General features: G+C 33.0%; 1 pseudogene across 1 annotated transcript; it reads left to right on the top strand.

The window, feature by feature from the left end:
* The first annotated feature begins 397 nt into the window (after positions 1–397).
* On the top strand, positions 398–1,091 carry LOC308642668 (centrin-3-like; annotated as a pseudogene). Its single transcript has 2 exons — positions 398–568; positions 750–1,091. The product of its transcript is annotated as a centrin-3-like (transcript).
* Positions 1,092–9,281: the final 8,190 nt, after the last annotated feature.

Genomic DNA, 9,281 nt, shown 5'->3' with positions numbered 1-9,281 from the left:
ATTCCATTGTAGGAGATACCACTTTTTGTTTATTCATTCATCTGTCAGTACACACTTCAGTTGCTTCCATCTTTTGCTTATGTGAATAATGCAACATAAATATGGATGTACAGATATCTGTTCAAGTCCTTGCTTTCAATTTTTCTTTTTTTTTACTTTAGTACTGAAAAACTTAAGTCTTTTTACTTATAAATAATAATTGTATATCTTTAAGGGGGTACAGAACAATGCTTTGGCACACTTATACTTTGTTAATTGATCAAGCCACGATATTTAGGTTATCCATCATCTCAAACATCTTTTGTTTATGATGATAACACTCAAATATCCACTCATCTAGGTATGGGGAAGTCAGAATGCATTGGGTAGGGGTTTTAAATTGTTCTTAAGAGGAACATCTCTGAAGAGAAAATGAGAAAATGAGTTTAGCTTTGTGAAGTAAATTTGTAGTTGACAAAACAAAGAGAACAAAAAGAAGAGAATTTTCTGAGGAAAAGAAGTGAGAAATTAAACATGTTTTTGAGCTGTGTAATACAAAGATGAAGCAATAGATTGTCATGAATTAAAAGTGGCTATGACAGCCTTGAAATTTTTTTAATTTTTTTTAAAGAGAGAGAGAGAGAGAATTTTAATATTTATTTTTTAGTTTTCGGCGGACACAACATCTTTGTTTGTATGTAGTGCTGAGGATCGAACCCAGGCCGCACGCATGCTAGGTGAGCCTGCTACTGCTTGAGCCACATCTCCAGGCCCGAGCCTTGAGATTTGATGTAAAAAAAACTGATATTGAAGATTCTTAAAGATTATGACAGAGAAGTCACAGGGAAAATCACTTTTGAAGATTTTAATGAAGTTGTAACAGACTGTATATTGGAAAGAGATCCACATGAAGAAAATACAGACAGCATTTAAACTGTTTGATGATAATGCTTCAGGTAAAATAAGCTTGAGGAATTTGCAACATGTTGTAAGAGAATTGGGTGAAAATTTGAGTGATAAAAAACTTCAGACTATGATAGAAATGTGATAAAGATTGTGGTGGAGAAATAAATCAAGAGGAGTTCATTGCTCTTATGACTGGTGACATTTAAAGAATTACAAGGATAAACACTAAGATTGTTGCAGTTACTACCTTCCATTCTATTTTTGCACCGAGAGCAATGTTAAAAAAGAAATCTATTCCATTTTTTCCCCAAAAGGGCCAAAATTAAGCATCTTCTATATTTATGTTTTACTATTAAATTTCTTTGTATAAGTAGTGCTGTTAGTACAGAAATAGTTTAGCATTGTATTCATAATATATATTTCTATAAAAAATTTTAAAAATTGTACAAGTGTACCCTTTTCTCCACATCCTCGCCAGCACTCATTGTTGTTTGACTTCATAGTGGCTGCCAATCTTACTGGAGTGAGATGGTATCTTAGGGTGGTTTTGATTTGCATTTCTCTGACTGCTAGCGATGGTGAGCATTTTTTCATGTACTTGTTGGTTGATTGTATATCCTCCTCTGAGAAGTGTCTGTTCAGGTTCTTGGCCCATTTGTTGATTGGGTTATTTGTTATCTTATTGTCTAATTTTTTGAGTTCTTTGTATACTCTGGATATTAGGGCTCTATCTGAAGTGTGAGGAGTAAAGATTTGTTCCCAGGATGTAGGCTCCCTATTTACCTCTCTTATTGTTTCTCTTGCTGAGAAAAAAATTTTTAGTTTAAGTAAGTCCCATTTGTTGATTCTTGTTATTAACTCTTGTGTTATGGGTGTCCTAGTAAGGAATTTGGAGCCTGGCCCCACAATATGTAGATCGGAGCCAACTTTTTCTTCTATCAGACGCAGAGTCTCTGATTTGATATCAAGCTCCTTGATCCATTTTGAGTTAACTTTTGTGCATGGCGAGAGAAAGGGATTCAGTTTCATTTTGTTGCATATGGATTTCCAGTTTTCCCAACACCATTTGTTGAAGATGCTATCCTTCCTCCATTGCATGCTTTTAGCCCCTTTATCATGATATATATTCTTTCAGGATTTTTATTTAACATTCATTATTACTTTTGGTGCATACTCTTTTAGACTTTCACTAATAAGTGTTTATTAGTATCTTAAAGTTGGGCATATTTTTTATTTTACTTTGCTTTCTAAAAACTGTTAACCTTTTTAATAGAATATTCTAAAATATTTTTACATTCTTACTAGTTTCTGAAGCAAAGATCAAAATATAAATAGTAATAGAATAATACATTTTTTTCCAATACTAAAATCTCATCAAATTTGACATTGTTTCAATATTACATGACTCAGCATAGGCCTCATTTCTTCTTAAAGAGTCATTTCTTTCAATTTGGAGGGCATAAGTATTGTGCACATGGGTCTGACCCACTTATCCTTCTGTTCTTGAACTCTTGGCATGTTAACATTAAGAATGAAAGTTAAATCTGAATATTTCTTCCTTAAATTAATTGAATGAATATAGTTTGAATTATCTGACTTCATGAAAAAAATAAAAGATTTAAATTTTGATCTTTTAGAATATATGAAAATATAAAATGGTAAGCCACAGAAATAAATATGGTTATGTTTTACCAATACTCTGGATCCAAGATGGCAGGCTAGAGTGAAGCTGCATTCTGTGTCACTCCAGGACATAGGATTTAAATAGTGGGAATACTGTTTCTCTGAAAGTGTTTAGAGGACCCCTCACAGCTGCTCCCACACAGGAATCATGGCTTTAATAAGACTCCTATAGCACAATAAATAAAATCAAGAATCAATAAATGGGATGCATTCAAACCAAAAAGCTTCTCAGCAAAAGAAGCAATCAGTGAGGTGAATTCAGAGCCTACATCTTGGAAGCAAATTTTTACCACATGCACATCAGATAGAGCACTAATCTCTAGAATATATAAAGAACTCAAAAATCTTAACACCAAAAAAATGAAATAAAAATAAACCAATGAATAAATGGGCCAAGGAACTGTACAGACACTTCTCAGAAGTGTTGGGCATATTTTCTACCAACAAACATGAAAAAGTGTTCAACATCTCTAGCAATTAGAGAAATGCAAATCAAAATTACTCTAACATTTCATCTCACTCCAGTCAGTATGGCAGCTATCAAGAATACAAACAATAAGTGTTGGCGAGGATCTGGGGGAAAAGGTACACTCATACATTGCTGGTGGGACTGCAAATTGGGGCAACCAATATGGAAAGCAGTATGGAGGTTCCTTAGAATGGAATGGAACTACCATTTGACCCAGCTATCCCCACTCCTCAGTCTATACCCAAAGGACTTAAAAGCAGCATACTATAGTGACACAGCCACATCAATGTTTATTGCAGCACAATTCACAATTTCTAAATTGTGGAAACAATCTAGATGCCCTTCAGTAGATGAACTGATAGAGAAACAGTGATATATATATATACACAATGGAATATTACTTATCATTAAGAGAGAATAAAATCATGGCATTTGCAGGCAAATAGATGGAGTTGGAGAATATTATGCTAAGTGAAGTAAGCCAATCCCAAAAAACCCAAATACTGAATACTTTCTCTGATATGAGGATGCTGATCCATAATGTGGATGCAGGAAAGAGCATGGGATGAATGGAGGAACTATAGATAGGGCAAAGGGGAGGGAAGGGTGGGGGCAGGGGGGTTGGGAATGAGATGGACATCATTACCCTAAGTACATGTATGAAGACATGAATGGTGTGACTCTACTTTGTGTACAACCATAGATATGAAAAATTGTGCTCTATTTGTGTACTATGAATTGAAATGCATTCTGCTGTCATATATAACAAACTAGAGTAAATAAATAAAGTTTTTAAAAAATTTTAAAAGTTCTTGTCATCCAAAAAAAAACAAACAACCATTCTGTGATTCTGTGATTCAACAGGAAACAGCAGATAGACTTTCCAGGTATTGGAGGGCTCTTCTGCCTTGTAAAATTTTGTTAAGGAGAAACAAATGATATGGTAGATAGGTCATAGAAAAGTAATGTCTATTCTAGGCCTTTACTAATATGGTTCCTGATTATATGAGTTCTCTTGGGAAGAAAGTTGGGTTGTCTATTTCAGTGACTTTTTAAAAAAAATTTTGTCTTAAATTTAATATAATTTGAGGCACTTTAAATGCTGTGAGCTTCCTAGAGGATTATATTAAGATTTATCCACTAGAAATTTAATAGAAAACTAGTAGGGATTACTAAACAGTTGTGATATTTCAAAGAATTCTCTGGAAAATAAGGTAATTTTTCACATTGAGTAGAACTTAATTTGAATGTGAAATCAATGTTACAATAGTAATCATATTCAAAGCAACACACAGAAATCAAAATTTAAAAATTTTATTACTTATACTGATGATTGCCTTCTGTGTCTTGATCATAAAATATATTGATTTCCAGGAAATTGAAGAATAAAACATTAAAGCAAATCTAGAAAAAAAATCCACCTTCTAGCTATTTGTATCATACAATGTTGTTAATTATTATCACCCCTGTATAATAGAACACCAACACTTATTCCTCCTACCTAGCCATGACTTTGTACCCTTTAAGCAATCTCTCCCCATCCTTTCTCTACCATTCTCTCCCTGGCCTCTAGTAACTAACCACTATAATTCTCACATTCTTTTACATATATTTCCAAAAATTGAATTGTGAGTCATCTTCTAATTCTATTTAATTTTTTGAGAATTTGCTACACTGTGTTTTACATAGGCTACTACAAAATTTTACATTCCAACAAAAAATGCATGAGTTTCAACTTTTCTACATACTTCTTAAGAGTTGCTATTTTCCATTTTGTGGGTTTTGTTTTGTTTTGTTTTTACAATAGCCATCCTAATGGATATGAAATGATAGCTCACTGTGGGTTTTTTGTTTGTTTTTAACTGAGGAGTCAAATTGTCCCTGGTGTTCCCAATAAAACCACAGATCTAGAGTATGAGCCACACAAAGGCCCACATTCTTGCTGTGTTTTTGATTTGCATTTTTCTAATGATTAGTGATATTAAGCATCTTTTCCTATGTTTATTCACCACACATATTTTCTTGAGAAGTATCTACTCAAGACCTTTGTACATTTTTGGTGGGGGCATGTTACTGGGAATTGAACTCAGGGGCACTTGACCACTGAGCCACATCCCCAGCCCTATTTTGTATTTTATTTAAAGACAGGGTCTCACTGAGTTGTTTTGTACCTCACTTTTGCTGAGACTGGCCTTCCAAGCCACTGGGATTATAGGCATATGCCACCCTACCCTGCTCCTTTATCCATTTTTAATCAGATTGTTTATTTTATTGTTGCTAAATTGTAGAAATTCTTTATATATTCAGGATATCACTCACATCACATACATGAGTTTCCATTCCATGAGTTGTCTTTTCTATTGATTCTGTTAAATTTGTCCTTTAAATGCAGTTTTTAATATTGATACAGTCCAATTTATCTACTATCCTATACTTTTGGCATCTTATTCAAATAAATCATTGACAAATACAATGTCATGAAGATTTTCTCTCATGTTTTCTTCTATGAGTTTTATATTTGATGTCTCTTATTTGAACCTTTAATCCATCTTGAGTTAGTTTTCACATATGGTATGAAATAAGAATTTAACTTCACTCTTGTGCATATGGATATCCAGTTTTCCCAACATTTATTGAAAAGATGACAATCATTTGAACATATATGCAAAGGCTTATTTATTGACTTCTATTCTATTACAGTGTTCTATATATTTATCTTATGCCAATACCATATTGTTTCAATTACTAGAGCTTTGTAATGAGTTTTAAAATCAGGAGCCATGAGATCCCAATTTTGTTCTACCTTTTCAAGGAAGTTTTGACTATTTGTGATCTCTTAAGAGTTCATATAAATTTTAATATTCTATTGATTCTACTAAAAAAAACTTGTATGTTTGAAGTTGGAGCCCTGGGATTACTGAAACCAAAGTTCAGCCATTCTTTAAAGATTTTTAACTTCTTGTTGATTCCATATATTAGAACTATTCCATATATTAGAACTGTTTTAAATTCAAATAAATTGTGAAGATAGTACAGGCAGTTCTGTTATACCTACACCAAGGTACCCATTGTTGTTAACATCCTGACTCACTGTGGTATGTTTGTTATGATTAATGAACCAATATTGATACATGATTTTAAACTTAGAAAATATTTTACTCATATTTTCTTAGTGTCACCTCATGTTCTTTTTCTGTCCAGAACACTGCATTACATTTAGTTGTTTTGTCTCCTTAGGCTCCTTGAGACATCATGTATTTTTAGATCATTTTTGTCTTTCATGACCTAAACAGTTTTGAAAAAAAATTGATCAGATATTGATCATGTTGTATTGGCGGTAAGTATTCTTGAGAAGAAGACTAAATGAACAAAACCATTTTCTTCCAACCATATGAAGGGAACTATTGACATAGCTTATTATATAATCTATCACTCAGTCTTGGTCATCTGGCTGAGAGAATTTGTCAGGTTTTTCTACTACGGTAGAGACCCCCTCCACACTTTTCACACTATGCTTTTTGGATGTCACTGTGCACAGCCCATGTTTAAGGGCTCAAGTTACATTTGGTTAAATATGGGTGTGTATCTACATAAATTATTTGAAATTTTTCTACATACAGATTTGTCCACTCTCCCCTAATTTCTTTCTTTTTGTTGTTTCTCAGTTACTTATTTTTATCATTTAAACTCACGGGTATTTATTGAATTCATATATTTAGGTTGTTGTTCAACTTATTTTACTTTTAGGCCATTGGGAGATCTCTCCATTTGTTCCCCTGTCCGTTTGATATATCTCCATCGTGTTTTCAGACTCATCATTTTAATTTGCTGCTCCATTCCTAGCAGCAACTATTTCTCCAAGAACCTCTGATTTTTTCTTTTGGAGAATGATATTAGAAACCAAGGTGTGAAGAAAACAAAACAAAAAAAGAAACCAAGATCTGAGGGTTAAGGGTGCTCATTACTCTTGATAGCACTATACCTAGACCCTTATTTGACATGCAAGGAGATAAACATTTGTATAACATATAAATGTACATATTTATAAATTTTTCTATATACATCCATCTGCGTCTATACTAAACTGATATAAGTTCATACTGATGTCTCCAATAGAAGTGATTTGTTCATTCCATCTACATTATTAAATTTGTGAGCATGGAGTCACTTGTGGTACTCCTTTATTACCCTCTTAAGGAAATTGGAATCAGCAATCAACCATCTTTTTATTTCTCATACTGTTACTTTATGTTCTCTCTCACTCTCCTCTTTTTCTTAATTAGCCTGGCTAGAGGTTTATCATTTTTAAAAATCTTTCCAAAGAAAAAGCTTTTGACTTGTTTTGTTTGATCTTCTCAGTTTTTCTATTCTTGATCCAGTTCATTGATTTCTTCTCTAAGTTTGTGCTTATGTTCTATTCTGCCTGTTTTAGGCTTACAATGCTCATTTTCTTATTTCCCAAAGTGGATGCATGAGAATTTCAACTTTTCTACATCCTTCCTAACAGTTGTTATTTTCTGTTTTATTGTTTTATTTTTGACAATAGCCATCCTAATGGATATGAAATGATAGCTCATTGCAGTTTTCTGTTTGCTTGGTTGGTGTTTGTTTGTTTGTTTGTTTTTAACTAAGGAGCCCAGTTTTGCTTTCTTGTCCTAGGTAGATGTCTTCCAGTACCATACCTTGAGAGAAGAAATCATTGTCTCTGATTACAAGTGTAAAGTACTTGCTCTTCTACCTTAACTGTGTTAACTATGTTTTTTTCATAAAAACCTTTGATTTAGTTGAAGACATCTTCTGTTCTTTCTAGTTTATTGAGTGTTTTGTTGTGAAAAAATAATATCCTTTTCCAGATGCTTTTTCTGCATCTGCTGATAAAGAGTTTCTAACCGCAACTCCTCTTCTAACAGTATCTTTGTTATACGTGAGACATGAGTAATGATTTTATTATATATCAAGCCTGGAAAATTACCAACAATATCCTAACTGCAAAAAAAGATAAGCATGTCTTCCACCTTGACAGGTCAGATTTGTTAATACAAAATTATGCTATTTAAATTACTGTGCCTTCTACTTAGTTTTTAGCCTATTTTCAAATGATTTTATATTCCCATTTAAAAATCAAAAAAGAAAAATGAACAAAAATGTGAATTATTCAAAACAAGACTATTACAGGAGATCTTTAGTAAATTTTTAAAAATATTTTTAGCTCTCTCTTGCGATTCCCTGTCTGTTCACTCATTTCCTTTCAGTCCTTGAAAATATTCATAAGATTTTTTTTTAATCTAGTCTGCTAATTCCAACATCTGTATTTTTGTAAGGTCTTTTTTCCTGGTTTCATTTCTAAACAAATAAATAAGCATATTCTAGAAAAGAGCATCCACCCCATTTTTAGGACTAGATAATATATCTAAAAGCCAGAATTCTCTACTGTTAAAATTTTGGTGAATAAAAAGTGTGGTTGACTGAGAGAAATGTGATAATAGGTAGGTAGATAGTAGAAATTTCACTGAATATATTTTAACATGAGTTTGTGTTGATAAATTTGCATTAAGGTTATCATCTCTTGTGGAGGCATGGTATTTCAATATATTTCGATACATGAATGTTATCACATTTGATTCAAACAATCTTGGTTGTTCCACTTTTATACTTTTATTACTGACAATTCTCTGAAGCTTGTTTCTTCACTTCTATTTATTTATTTATTTGTTTGTTTATTTATTTATTTTTCTTGCCTCATTCAAGTTGCCCATTAAGGCAACTCCTGTTTAGCAGAATGCAAGTCTCCAGAGAAGTAAATAACTATGAGTTACCATAAGCCAACACGTAATGGAGTTGGGTATACTAATCAAGAGAAAGAATTTCAGTAGACACTAAAATCAAATCAAAACTATCCACTACGTTGATTCAGAATTGTTGCTTTGTTTTGTTTTGTTCTGTTTGTAGTACTGAGAATTGAACCCAGTGATGCTTAACCACTGAGGTACATTCTGAACACTTTTAGTTTTTATTTTGAGAAAGGGTCTCATAAGTTACTGAGGCTGGCCAAGAACTTGCAATCTTCCTGCATCTGTCTTCCAAGTTACTGGAAGTTACTGGGATTATAGGCATGTGCTCCATGCCCAGCTGATTCAGAAGTAGTTTGAAAGTTTGAAACACAAAGTGAAACAATGTGTTTCCCCTTTTCCTTTCCCTTTCCCTTTTCTCCCCCATCTCCCTCTCTCTGGCTCCCTACACATTC

This window comes from Spermophilus citellus (assembly GCF_964194105.1).
Source record: "Spermophilus citellus genome assembly, chromosome: 2".
NCBI classification, from domain to species: Eukaryota; Metazoa; Chordata; class Mammalia; order Rodentia; family Sciuridae; genus Spermophilus; species Spermophilus citellus.
This window is presented reverse-complemented; position numbering and strand designations above follow the sequence as displayed.